Source organism: Vicugna pacos, chromosome 17 (genome assembly GCF_048564905.1).
Source record: "Vicugna pacos chromosome 17, VicPac4, whole genome shotgun sequence".
Lineage (NCBI taxonomy): Eukaryota > Metazoa > Chordata > Mammalia > Artiodactyla > Camelidae > Vicugna > Vicugna pacos.
In genome coordinates, this window is record NC_133003.1 from 21,793,176 (window position 1) to 21,806,597 (window position 13,422).

Below are 13,422 nucleotides of genomic sequence, written 5' to 3' on the forward strand. Positions count from 1 at the left end.
TGAGCTCTTCAGCTGACTTTACGTCGCGACTGTGGGTGAATTATCTCTGCTTTTCCAAAGAAGAACTGAAGTCCTGAGAGGGGAAACAGACCATGGCCCACACTCCTTTTTATTAACACTTGTTTTCTTTCCATTTCACATAGCATATATTTTTGTAACTTAAAAATCTGATATACCTTCAGAATTAGAGAAAAATTGCAAGAATAGTACTCCTCAATACTACTGAGTCACCATTTATTTACATTTTGCCTTGTTTGCTTTGTCATTCTCTCTTTTCTCTTTATATATTTTTTTCCCCCGAACCATCTGAGTAATTGGCAAACATCATGCCTCTTTACTCCTAAATACCTAATTGTGTATTTCCTAAGAAAAAGAACATTCTTTTACACAACCACAGTACATCTGTCAACATGAGGAAACTTAACACTGGTATAATATCTACATTCCTCATTCACATTTCCTCAGTTATCCCAATCGCATCTTTGATAGCCCCATGTGAGCAGGCACAACATGCTGGCTTGTCATCATAACCAGTACTGGTTGAAGAGGTAGCCGACAGTTTTTTCCTCTGTAAAGTTGACTTTTTTCCTTTTGCAATTAATAAGTAATTTATGGGAGGATGCTATGTAAATATCCTGTTCCTTATCAAACTTTGAGCCTCTACTTTCAGCATACAGTGATGGGTCTAAGACCATCATTCCTTCAGTATTAGTTGTCACTTTGCTCAAAGGAGAGCTTTCTTGCCTCCTTGTTTATTCATTGGTTCATTTATATTAGTTCATATCGATCTTATTCAGTGGGATATAGCTCATTCTTGTCGTTATTCATATTGATGCCCAGATAGTCCCAGGAGGCCAGTGGGAGCCCCTTTAGGCTGGCTTCTGTGTTCTTTTGACATGTCCTCATCTTTGAGCACTTCCTGACTTCCTGTTGCAACAGGATATTCCAAGTTTCTTGTCCCAGCCTGGCATCAGCCCTTGGTTTCTTTTAGTTGAAGTCGTGTTTAGAAACCAACATATGGATGCATGGTACATATTTTCATTTACTGAAAGTCTTTTAAAATAAATCTGATTTTGTATTCAGTTAATCATGTTGCAGTTGAATAAAGGAATTTCATGAGTTGACTAAAGGAGTTCCAGTTCTTGATTTTCATTATAAGTGAAAGAAATGAACACATGATATTAGCAGAGTAAGATGGACTTTAGCAACAAAATAAAAGAAGGTCCTGCCTGCTCAAAAAGAATTTATTTCTGCTTAATTGTTACAGAAATGATCAGAACCCAGCATACTAAGTCCTCTGCTCAGGTGATTCTAACATGCAGCCAGGATCTGGAGCCGCTGCTCCAGAGCTTAGGAGAGCTTGTATCCTTGGTTGAAGTAAGAAACTTAGCATTCTCACAAAGGCAGAATTGGGCATTCAGAAGGTGCTCATGAACTTGCCCATTAGATGGACCAAAGCTCATTTGAGGAAGATGGTCACTGAGATAACAAGCTTTAGGTGACCTTGGTGGCCATTGCATCAGAAAGGGGTGCCTTCTGTTTCCCTTTTCCTGAGAACTCTTCATGCCTGTCACTGGAAATGTCCAGCTGTTTTTGAAGTGGTAAAGCAAAGGGAAGGAGTGAACTTTGGTATAGTGCCACATTTGAGGAAAAGCATTGATTTATGTTAATTCCCCAACCAAATGTTTGTTGAGCACCTGTTCCACTGAGGGGTTGATCAGATGTGGGAGTAAGCATTCCAGGTTAAGTGGAGCATGGTGGTGCTATAGGAACACCAGTAGCTCTGTGTTCAGGAGAACATGCTGTGGAGCATACTTGTTCTAGGCGTGGCAGAGTTTGGGTGTGCTTGATAGAAGGGGAAGCACTCTGGAGTGGTGAAGGAAGGGCAGTCTCTCAGGAGAGGAGGACTTGGAGCCTAGTCCTGAAGATAAGCAGAGAAGCTGAGGGTTCAGTAGACGTCTCTGTGCTGGGCAGTGAGGCATTATTGTAGCTTGTGAAGGAGCAGAGCCCAGAGCAGAGTGACCCGAGGTTGGGCATGAGCCAGGAACCTTGGACAAGTCACTGACCAAAGCCAGTCTGGGGCCGGGGGGTGGGCAGGGGAAGGACTCAGTGCATGCTCTCTCAGGTCTTTGACCTTTCTTGAACTTGACTGGAATGCTGGGTCTTGACCCATATCATTGGGTGGTGTTAGTGGGCCTGTCTCCCTGGTAAGGCCAAGGGAAAGCAGCTGACTGCCTAGACCCTTCTACCCCTTCCCATCCCAGTGTTCTTGTTTGGACAGACTGGTCTAGGAAGTGGAGGTCACACTCTGAGGCCTCACCTTTTCTGATTGGTGCTGATCTGCACTCTTATCCACCCTGTCCAGCTCTGCTGTCTAGCCCCTATTGATCAGCCTGAGCCCAGGACCTAGTGAATTAGACCCTGTTCCAGCCTTCAGGGGACACCTAGTCTGGCGGGGAAAGTTTTTACTGAGAAATAAGAGAAACTCATGATTTTTCTTGAGACTAATCCTCTAAATAAGAGCAGGCATTTTCATTTTTATGGTGTTCTTCATTTGTGAAGAGACTAAAACAAACGGAATGGAGTTGAAATTAAAGAGCAGACGGGGGATAGGAGGGCATCTGAAATTTAGTAGATGGTCAAAATTTGTTGAATAAAAACCATCAAGGAAATATAATTCCTATTGTGTGTCTCCTTGTTAGAGCAAGGTGCTTATGGAAAAAGAAAAATAATTACTGCCAAAGTATCATTGTTTAATTTGCCATTTGCTTAAGTTATCTCTGTTCACGCTGTTGATTATTACTGTAGTTGGTATTATTTCATTCTGTATTGCCTAGAAAACAAGGATTCTGAGAACAAACTTTGATTTATAAAATAATTTTTAAAAAATCCTGTCAGCCAAAAAATTGCTGTTGCTCCATTGCACCCACTGGTGCTATGCTCTCTGGAGTACTGTGACCTCTGATAGTCACTGACCTCTTTCCTGTCCCGTCCCCAGAGGACAGCCACACCTGAGGTTCTGATGGGCAGGACCACTGCTTTCCTGTTGAGGGGTAGGTGAAGTTAGAACATGTTCATTCTCCTTCAGAACGTTTTGGACATGACTGCTTTAAAGCCTGTTGTGTCCAGGCCCATAATACATGCTGTGCACCAACCATTTACAGGCCTTGGTGCCCAGGCACTGCACTTGTTGCTGTGAGTCATCAAGCAGGACATGAGCCACAAAGAAGTAACCAGAACCAGACAAGCGCACACCAGCCCTGTTCGAGGTACTCACCGAGTCTTAGATGCCTGTTGAGGTTGAAGCCTTGTCACTTCCTTGACCCTGTGGTCAGCGTCAAATTCAAGTACTTAGTCTATAAAAGCAAAAGATAGATGAGGTTCCTGGATGCATTGCAGATAATCCAGAAAACAGATGTGCAAGCTTTAAATTAGTCTTCTTTGAATTAGCTGCAGTTATTTACAGGGAAGATGCTCCCAGAAGCTGCTGCTCAAGTTTTTGCAGTTGCACTAATCTCTGGGGTACGAGAGGTGGAAACTCTGGTGTCAGGAGCGTGCTGGGTGACTTCCTGCTTCTTAGCCCTTCATCAGCCCTTTTATCAGTCAGATTCTGCAGGGCAGCTTAGTTTGAGAAGATAGAATCAGAGCTCTGTCTAGTTTACTCATACTTTGTCTTTTGCCTGTGACCTCTCTGCCTTCCTGTCCTTTTCCTCTTACTGACCAAGGAGTTTCTGAGAGGCAGGCAGTGGCTATCCCCGTGGCTCTGTGAGGGGCCGGCCTGCTAGGAGGACTGTGTTGCCATGAAATCACTCACAGTGTCATCTTGATCCCTGCATGAGATAAATGCAAAGAGGAGGTTCCTGACTCTTAATTAGGTCTGTTCTTAAGACACAGAACTTGTAAGTTTCATTGGATTGGTATACGAGAAGGCATAGAAGAAACTTGTCATTTACAAAAGAGGTCCTTTAAGTTGTTAGCTCTCAGTGCAAATGATTTACACAGAGACAGGGAAGGGCAGGGCGCCTCTGTGCTCACATCAGAAGCCAGTTGAAGATTCTTGGGAAAAGTAGATAAACTATCTGAAGAATTAAGCTGTGGGCTTGTGGGACCTTTGTCCGTCCGTGCTGTGGGAGTCCATTTGTGCCTGACAGTGGCTCAGGTTGAAAATTTAGGAGATCTTGGCTCTGTTTGGAAGAAGGAAACAACACCTTCATGCATTAGGAGATTCTGGCCACCACTGAGAAGTGCTTGGTAGCTGCTATTTGATCTTCATTACTTGGGAATATGTAGATTATGGCTGCACCCTTTTGATAAGACAGGTGAGCTGTTACATGTGTCCTTCTCTTACCTTTTTTATGCTTTTAATTTTTAATCCTTGGATTCTAAAATTCAGGAATTAATTTCCAAATAATTACTACTGCGTAAAAACTCACTTTGTCCTTTGTGCCAAGGGAGTGATCAAAGCCTGCAGAACAAGGAGGTAGAAGCAGTGGGAGGTAAGGACAAGAGTGTCTTCAAGGATTTCTTCAGTCATGTTAAACCTGGGTGTAAATCTGTTGTGGCAGACAATGACTGGGAATCTGGAGCTTTGAGGAGGAGGAAAGCACTTGGAAGTAATGGGTTTTCTCTGTCTTACTTGGTGTAGAGGTGCCTGAACTGGATACATTTCTCTGCATCGGTGCTGTGGTCCTTGAGGAGCAGCCGGGCATCCTCTGCTGGGGAAGGCCAGCAGTGCAGTTGATGATGGGATTTAGCCCAGGAGCTTTGCCTTCAGCAGTTCACTGGGAACTGGCATTCCCAGGTGTCACTCTAAGTCTGATTCTGAGGTCATGCATGGCAGGCGTCAGCGTTGGCCTTGTCCACTGCTTTGCTGCCTGGTCTTAGAGTGGCCATGGCTTTGCAGAGCAGGGGTTCCAGAAGTCTGCAAGGCCATCTTTTGGCTGTTTTGCTTCAGCCTTTGGAAACACACCCCTAAAACCTATCAGAGAAGTTTGTGATTATTTAGATTTTGTAGCTGTGGCAAGGCTGAGGTAGGTAGAAGGGCCAGTTAGACAGAGCCATATGTGGGAGGGAAGGAATTCTGCTAGCAAGAAAGTCTGAGCAAAGGGAGTGGGTACTAGTTGTGTCTAGTCCTCTTATAAGCAAGTTTTGTTGATCTGGCAATTTCTGGCGTGGCTGAAATGTTCTTGATGGTTGAGCCCTAAGAATGTGGCCCCAAATAAGAATGTGGCGAAAGCAGGTCACAACTTAAACACAGAAGATGGGTATTTGTCTAGATACACACTCAATGGCACCTTACAGTGCAAGAACTCCCAGTCAGCAGGGCCCAGGACACCCCGTCTGGCTCCTGACCCTATATTGTGAGGCTGCAGGCAGGGTCAAGGGCTGCAGTAAGGGGGGACTTGGGTAGGGAGTTGGGAGTGACGGGGGCCACTCTGATAATTTCATCTCACTTCTGTGTTCTGGAGTTTGATTAGCCAATTAGGTTAGGAAAGCCAGCAGTCAGCACACTTTTTCTAAATTTAATTCATTGAAGTCAGATTAGCATATTAGTTTTAGGCTATGGTATTTATTTTTAATCTTTTGTAGTACAATGGAAGAAATATCAGGAAGCTTAGCTTTTAACTTCAAAGTGCGAAATCAAGTGATTACTTGTTTTGTGCTTGGTGAATCATTTTGGGGATTTAGTGGAAACCCCATCCCTATACCCCAATGTCTGGTGAGTACCTGCTTGGTGCTCGGCATCTACTGGGGGAGAGGGCAGCCAAGCATATGCAACACGAGATCCATGCAGTGGACCTCTTCCCCCTCCTTTCCTCTCCAGGCAGCCCTCAGCGTCCAGCCTTGACCCAGACAGACATTGACCATCCTGCCCTGACAGTGTTGTCCCAACTCTACCTTTGTACTAAGATGAGGAAGGGATTAGATAGCCAGGGGAGGTTTGGGGAATCAGAAGGCAACTTTTACTTTCTAGTAAGCGCCCCCTTGGAAAACACCTATAATTTATAAGTACTTAGTTTATTACGTCTTGTGTTTTATGATTTAGTAATGTATATAAATCTTAATTGGCAAATCTTGTGCATGGGAAGACTACATGCATAGCAGATAAAGCTTCACACCCAGCACAGGGTAGATAGTCCGTAAATAAGCACTGAAGTGTTAATTATTGTTGGGCTGTCTTGAGATGGTTATAGTTTACTTCAGTTGCGTTCTTGTTTGCCACAAGGGTACGCGGATGTGGTAATTCGTCCCCACTTATATTCTGCTAAGTCTGGCCACCCACCTCTCACACTTACTCCCCCACTTCCACCCCACCTCCCAGTTCAGCTGCTGCAGCCAAATGGACAGTTAAGCCTGGGCCTTGTCTTTGGGCTCAGAGTATCCTTTTCCATCCTCAGTGCCCTACCTGGGCATCAATAATGAAAAGACTGGACCTAAACCTCATTAAGTCTTTTTTCTGAAGTCTGGTTGGTGTGACTTTTGGGTAATGAGGATTTAAAAAAATACTTATAATTGTAATAAAACATACATAGTATTAAATTTGTCATCTTAACCATTAAATCTTTTAAAAAATTGTTATAAAATACACGTAAAACTTACCATCTTAACCACTTTAAGTGTACAGTTCAGTAATGAGTAATGTTTAACAGCAGCATATGGAGTTCAGTGGAGTGTAGAAGGAAGAACTGTTTTTCAGCGAGCTTGATCACATAAGATGTTAAAAATCTACCCAGATTAAAAACCACAGTCCAGTGGAGAATGGCCATTTAGCCCTGGCTTTGGAACCTTGTCTTTCTATCCTTCCTCTAGGGTGTGTTTGTACCTGAGTTTGTACCCAGGTATGAAACTTTTACTTCCTTCCTGTCTTTGTTGAAAAAAATCCCATCACCATCAGCAGAAACCTCTGCCCTTCCTGGACCTTTGCTTTTGATGATAACTGAGAGTTTGCAAGAGTTTTCTAAGTGAGAAAAGCGTTCGGATAGCTTTTCTGTTTGATAAACTGTTGTGTAAGACTTACTGTGTTTGTGACCCTGGACTATTGACGAGTTCCCAGTGCCCTGATGGTGTCTTCGCTAGGCTGCCCCCGCACCTCTGGTATGCTTCCCGTGGTGCACAGGCCAGGCAGGAACTTGCTTCATGTCAGGGAAATCTCTTCTGCGTCCTGAGCTGTGAAGGATTTTAGGATGATACCTTGCATCTTCACCAGTGACTTGGCTCAACACCTTCTTCATCTGACGCTAAGGGATGAAAAAGTTCTGTTTTAAGCTCAAAGCAGAGAAATCTTTTAGTATTTAAAGTCCAAATAAACAGTGACTTCACACTATTGTTTTCCATTGTGTTGAGTACATCCTGTTGGCCATCAGATTGAGCAGTTTTAAACTCATTAACCCGCTAACTTTTTTGTATTAATGTTAGACTCACATTTAACTTCTGAGTGTCTGGACAAAAACCTTTTTGCTAGATGGAACCTAAAGTGGTTGCTCCAGTTAAGATGATTGCTTTTGCTTTTCCCAAAACAGTTTAAAATAGGGACATGGGTTTTATTATTATTGTTTGGTTTTAAAAAGGAAATCCCATTTTCCTTAATTACCAAGGTGAATGGTTGCAATTTGACAGTTTAAGTACTATTTTTAGGTAACATAGCTATTGGAGAGTAGGGGTTCCTGCCAGTGGTGGGGTGGGCTGCTTCTGCCTCATTTTGTGTGGTTAATAATGAGATGAATATCACAAGTTTTCCTTCATTCTTAGAAAGTAAAAACTAGTAGGGAGCTATTCTTTCAGAGTTTTTAGTTAAGATATTTCAAAGTTTCATTCTCTGTGGGTTTCTCTGCATACGAGGAAACATTAAATTTTCTATGAATTGAGTTAATGCCATTTATGCGTTTGTTCCTTGCATTTTTTTTTGACTGGAAAGTATTTATTGGCTGAACCTCCTGTGTGCATGGGGGTACTCATTAGCTCTGGGAGATAGCCTCAGCAGAACAGAGCTGCTTCTCTAATTCCAGAGGAATCCCCTAGTTCCCAGAGACTGAAGGCTCTCTGGACAGGGTAGGGTCACAGGGCCTTGTGCCTCATGGCTTGTGTACACACACACACACACACACACACACACACACACACACACACATTCTCTCTTCATGCTCCAGTTTGCACGCACACACACACACACACACACACACACACACACACACACACACACATTCTCTCTTCATGCTCCAGTTTGCATATAAATAGGGATTAATATCAGTGACAGGAAGGAGGCTTCTTTTTTGCTGAACTCTGCCTCGGATGTCTGGGGTCCTCACCTGTCACTGAATAATGCTTTTGATTCCCTAGTTGTGTCCTTGCTGACTAATCTGATAAACTTTAAATACACCTGCCTCCAGGGAAGACCTTTTAGGCACTAATGAAAACTTGACTTTTTATTTCTGCTCATCACTGAAGAGTCCTCAATGTCACAGTTGGAGAAAGGAAGTATGCCCGTTTTTCACCCCTTATACCATGGCTGTTGAGCATGTGTTTGGCATGCCAAGTGCTTCACCAAAGCTCTGGGAAAGCTCCTCTTCACAGAACTGTATTTTGCTGGGGCCTGGAGTAGTGCTGAGCTCAGACTTAGCAGCGGGCATTGCATTGAGGGCTGGCACAGAGGAATGAGTTACCCTTTCTCTGTAGGAGAGCCTTGGCAGCTTCTGTCAGCCAAACAGTAATGGGTTCAGCTGAGACATACTTTTGGATTACCCTGAGCGCTTCTGGCGTTCCAGAGGGTATACTGTGAGTGCATGTGCAGTGTTAAAGTGAGTGGCTGTGTCAGGAAGATTGGGTGACTCTGGTTGGTTTCTCTGGTTCCTGAGCACCTTCTCCTCCCACCATGCTCTGGCCACAGATTCAGTGTGACCATCGTTGAGGATTATCTCTCTTTAGGCCTTGGTTCTGAAAAATGAGAAGGAGGATCTCTGTAGTGCCTCCATGTCTGAATGACCAAGTGTGTGAGTATGAGACTGTGTAGAAGAGCCTTCCAGAGGGAGGTCCTAATACTGGTGTTTGGGTGCAGCCTGACAAGTCCCTACAACAGGGAGATGTGACCCTTGCTTATAGGAAGCCAGTATCAGAAAGATACAAGGCTGCTTTTTGCCAGTTTACAAAAAGACCTTTTCTCACCAGAACATGGAAAACCAACACACAGCAGTTGGAGTTGTGCCCTGGACATTGCCCGCTTGCTAAATGCAGAGCACTTAGTCATGCTCATGAAACAGATACCCTGTGTTGTCATATGTCCGCAGATAGCTGACTGAGCTTATGTTCCTGGTAGGACAGGGTGTGTCTCATACTGTTGCTGTTTTCAAATAAGCTGAGAATTTTAAAATGGAGAATCAGATTAGAAAAGTAAAAGATCAACAGGATCTAATAAGTAGAAAAGTAAGTACCCAAAAGAGTAAAGACGTAGGAAGAGGCTTTAAAAAAGCAAAAGGCCTGTATCCGCCCCATTCATTTCTTAGGTCTGTGCTTGGCATACGTCAGTGATTGCAACAGTTGGGTCCCTGCCCTTCCACAACTTAACAGTCTTGTGGAGTGTTGGTTGAGCTGAGCCATTTACTAAATAAGAGTTAATCTGTATAAGAAAGGAAAAAGCCATTAAAGGAAGCACTATGCAACAGGAAAGAAAACACTAAAGTTAAAATTTAAGGTAGTATAAAACAAAAGACATAGAACATTTAAAAAAATTAAGTGATAAAATAAGGAGTACAGAATCACAGACAATTAAGAAACTGGGAGATATAAAAAAGAAACAGAAAAGAATTTAAAAGAAAAGCCTTAAATTTAGGGCACTTTATAGAGGTCTGAGGAGAAGACCTCCACCCAGGGTACAGTGAACATCAGCTGTTGAGGAATCAAGTGTTTCCTTCCTTGTCTTTCCTGGAAGAGGACCCCGCTGGGAGTTAAGTGGCTCTTGGAACTGATGCCCACAGGACCCCAGCTTCTAAGTCCATGGTCATTTGGTGTCCCCCTTGAGAAGTGTACTTAACATTGCTGGCAGATCTGGTGGGCATAAGTGACGTAGTCTTGTCCTGTTGGCAGGGAAGAAAGGTCCCTTTTGAGGAATGTGTCTGAAGTCCTGTGAGAGCTGCCTGATCACATGTGGCCTTGGAGTGGAACAAGGTAGTGGAAACAGGAAGGAAGACAGTATTGTATCTCTCACTTATCTCACATTGATGAGAGGATTGTGCCAAATGATAAGACATCTTCATTAGCTTTCTAAGGTAGGTGAATTTCAGATCCTTCCTCATACCTTTATAGAACAGCACCATGTGTTTTTCTGAACCCTTAGGGAGAAAGTGCTGTCCTAGGAAGTAGGGCTGCATGCAGACTCTGTTCTCAGCGGGGCTGTGTAAACCTGTGTGACTTGGGCACCAAGAGGGAGAGGTGGACAGAGATGAGGGTGGTGGGTGGGGTAGGGTTGGGGCAGTGCAGGAGCTCCAGAGGCTGGGATCTGGATTGTAGATGCCATTCAGAATATGCCAGACACATGTTTGAGGACGGGGCTTTCCAGTTCTGAGAAGGTGGTGAACAAGACCCAGATAGTTGAAATAGGGCAGGAAGTGCTGGCTGTTTTAGGGTTTTTATTGAGATCACAGGACTCAGATAAGCTCTTCACTTGTTTCAGTACTCAGCAGAGAACATAGACTAACAGCATTACATGTAACCCAAGTATCTGCCACCCAGCTTTGTCATATCTGAATGTTCTTCTGTATTTTTGTAAGATCCTGTTTTAGAAAGTAAAGCAGTTATAAATTTGGAGACTCTTATGAACCCCTTCTTTTTCCTTTGCCCTCTCTTCCTAGACTGACCATGATCCTGAATTTGGTGTTCATGATCTCATACATGATTTTACATTTGTATGAATCTATAAGTGGTATATAAACATTTTACATAAGCGGCATTAATATCTTTATGCAGTGCACTCTTTTTGCTAAACATTTTTTGAGATTTATCAATTTTAGTTCTTATAATTTTAGTTGATTTTAATTGTCTACAGAGTTCTATGACGTGAATGTAATAACTACAGCCTGTTGGTCCTTTCTCCAATTGGAGTTGTTTCCAGCTTTCCAGTGTTGTAGTGAGTGTGCTTGCTCTAACTCCATGTATGTGTGTGCATTTCTCTGGGTGTGCACCTAGGAATGGAAGGGCCCAGCTGGGCTGGTGAGTCCTCTCCAAGTGATTGGACCAGGCAGTGCTGGACTAGTCATGCAGTTCCTTCCTCTTAGTGATGTCACATTTCAACATTTTTGCCTATTCTGATTGTTATGGAAAGGTTTTCTCATGTTGCTTTAATTTCCTTCCCCCTGATTGCTAATGAGGTTGAGTATCTTTTTGTATGTTTATTGCTATTCAGGTTTTCTTTTCTGTGAATTACCTATTTGTTATCTCTTCTGTCTTCAGCCCATTTTTATTGTTTCAGAGCACTTGATGTATTTTATTTTGATAAGGATCCTTTAGCTATCCTATGCATTGAAAAAGCTGTCTCCTATACTTTGGTTGATCCTTTTTACTTTCCTTATGGTATCCTGTATTGTACAGAAATTAAAAATTCTAATTGAAATTTACCTTTTTTTTAGGTTTAAAAACCTTTTTTGAGTGTGGATTCACATGCAGTTGTTAAAAATAATACAGAGAGATCCTATGCACCCTTTACACAATTTCCCCCCATGGTAACAGCTTAAATCATAGTACAATATCACAACCAGGATATGACATTGATACAGTCAAAACATAGAACATTTTCATCACCACAGGGATCGCTCATGTTGCCCTTTCATAGCCACCACTAATCTGTCTTCCCTTTCTATAATTTTGTCACTCCAAGAGTGTTATATAAATGAAATTGTATAGTATGTAATCTTTTGGGATTAACATTTTTCACCCCCCATAACTCCCTTGAGATTCATCCAAATTGTCGAGCATCAGTAGTTCATTCCTTTTTATTGCTCATTAGTATTCCATGGTATGGACATACCACAGTTTAACCATTCATCCTTTGAAGGGACATTTGGGTTGTACCATTTGTTGAGAAAGCTATTTCTCCCCCATTTGATTGCTTTCCACTTTTGTCAAAAATCAGTTGAGCATTCTTGTTTAGGTCTGTTTCTGGATTCTCTATTCTGTTCCATTGTTTGTCCCTCTACCAATACAGTCTTGATTACTTCACTAGTTTAGTTGTTACTATAGGTGGAATAATTCCTCTTTTTTTTTTTCCTTTTCAAAATTGTTTTTGTTACTGTATTGAGAGGCTGCAGCTGGTGTAGTAAATTTAAGAATATGCAGATTATGACCTGCTGATGAGAGGGCACAGGTCATCCACATGAGGTCAGCAAGGTAGCTCCCTCAGCATCTGAGCTCCCACTTTGGGGAAGCGAAAACCATAGGTTCCTTTTGATTGAAGATGCAGTTTCAATCCACGCACACAAAGGAAGTAAAGATCTATTACTTACAGATCCCAGAAATAGAGGGTAGGAGTGGGAATGGGTGGGCAGTGAGCCAGGGAAAGGGCAGTCCTCTATACCAGGTCACAAGCCAGCAGGAGATATAGAGTACCTATGATTTACATAGTGTTTGGGGTGGAGGATTCAACTCTTAAGTGGTTATTTTAAAAGGAGCCTCAGGAAAAGCAGAAGTGGGAACTTACAGCGGGAATCCTAAGCTCAGATCCTAGCTGAATGTTCAGACTTTGGGTATGAGCAGGGTTATCATACTGTGAAATGCCTAGGCAGCAACTCAAAATAATTGTTTTTCTCATCACAGCTATTCTAGTTCCTTTCCATGTAAATTTTAGAGTAATCTTGTATATATCTACAAAAATTCTTGCTGGGATTTTTAATAGGAACTGCATTAAACCTTGACTTAGTTTTCTAGGGCTGCTATAAAAACTTACTGCAATCTTAGTGGCTTTGAGTAACACACACATTTATTCTTTCCTAGTTCTGGAGACCAGAAGTGTAAAATCAAGGTATTGGCAAAGGCTGTTGCTCCCTTTGTGGGTTCTGGGGGAAGAATCTCTTCCTTGTCTCTTCTAGCTTCTGGTGGCTGCGACTATTTGGCATTCCTTGGCTTGTGACCATATCACTCCAATCTCTGCCTCAGCCTTCACATTTTCTTCTCCATCTGCCTGTGTGTATAATCTCCCTCTGCCTCTTATAATTACAACTGTGATTGGATTCAAGGCCAACCTGGATAATCTAATGTCAAGATTCTTAATTTAATCACATCTGCAAAAGCTTTCTTCATAAAGTACATTTATAGATTATAGGGATTGGGACCTGATATTTTTGGGTAGCCATTATTTAGCCTATCACAAACTTATATATCAACCTGGGGAGAACTGTTACGATATTGAGCTTTCCATTCCATTAACACAGCATGTCTCTC

The 13,422-nt window shown here is 42.5% G+C and overlaps 1 protein-coding gene across 12 annotated transcripts in view; it reads left to right on the forward strand.

Annotated features, from left to right (window-relative positions):
- The window catches only part of DAG1 (dystroglycan 1), a 50,213-nt gene that overhangs the window by 17,913 nt on the left and 18,878 nt on the right, over positions 1 to 13,422 (forward strand). For 6 of the 12 annotated variants that reach the window (XM_072941268.1, XM_072941269.1, XM_072941271.1 and 3 more), the window contains one exon: positions 10,078 to 10,259. The exons of the other annotated variants lie outside the window; for them this stretch is intronic. The gene's annotated coding sequence lies outside the window, so the exon portion shown is untranslated. The remainder of the gene's footprint in view (positions 1 to 10,077; positions 10,260 to 13,422) is intronic. 12 annotated transcript variants of the gene reach the window in all.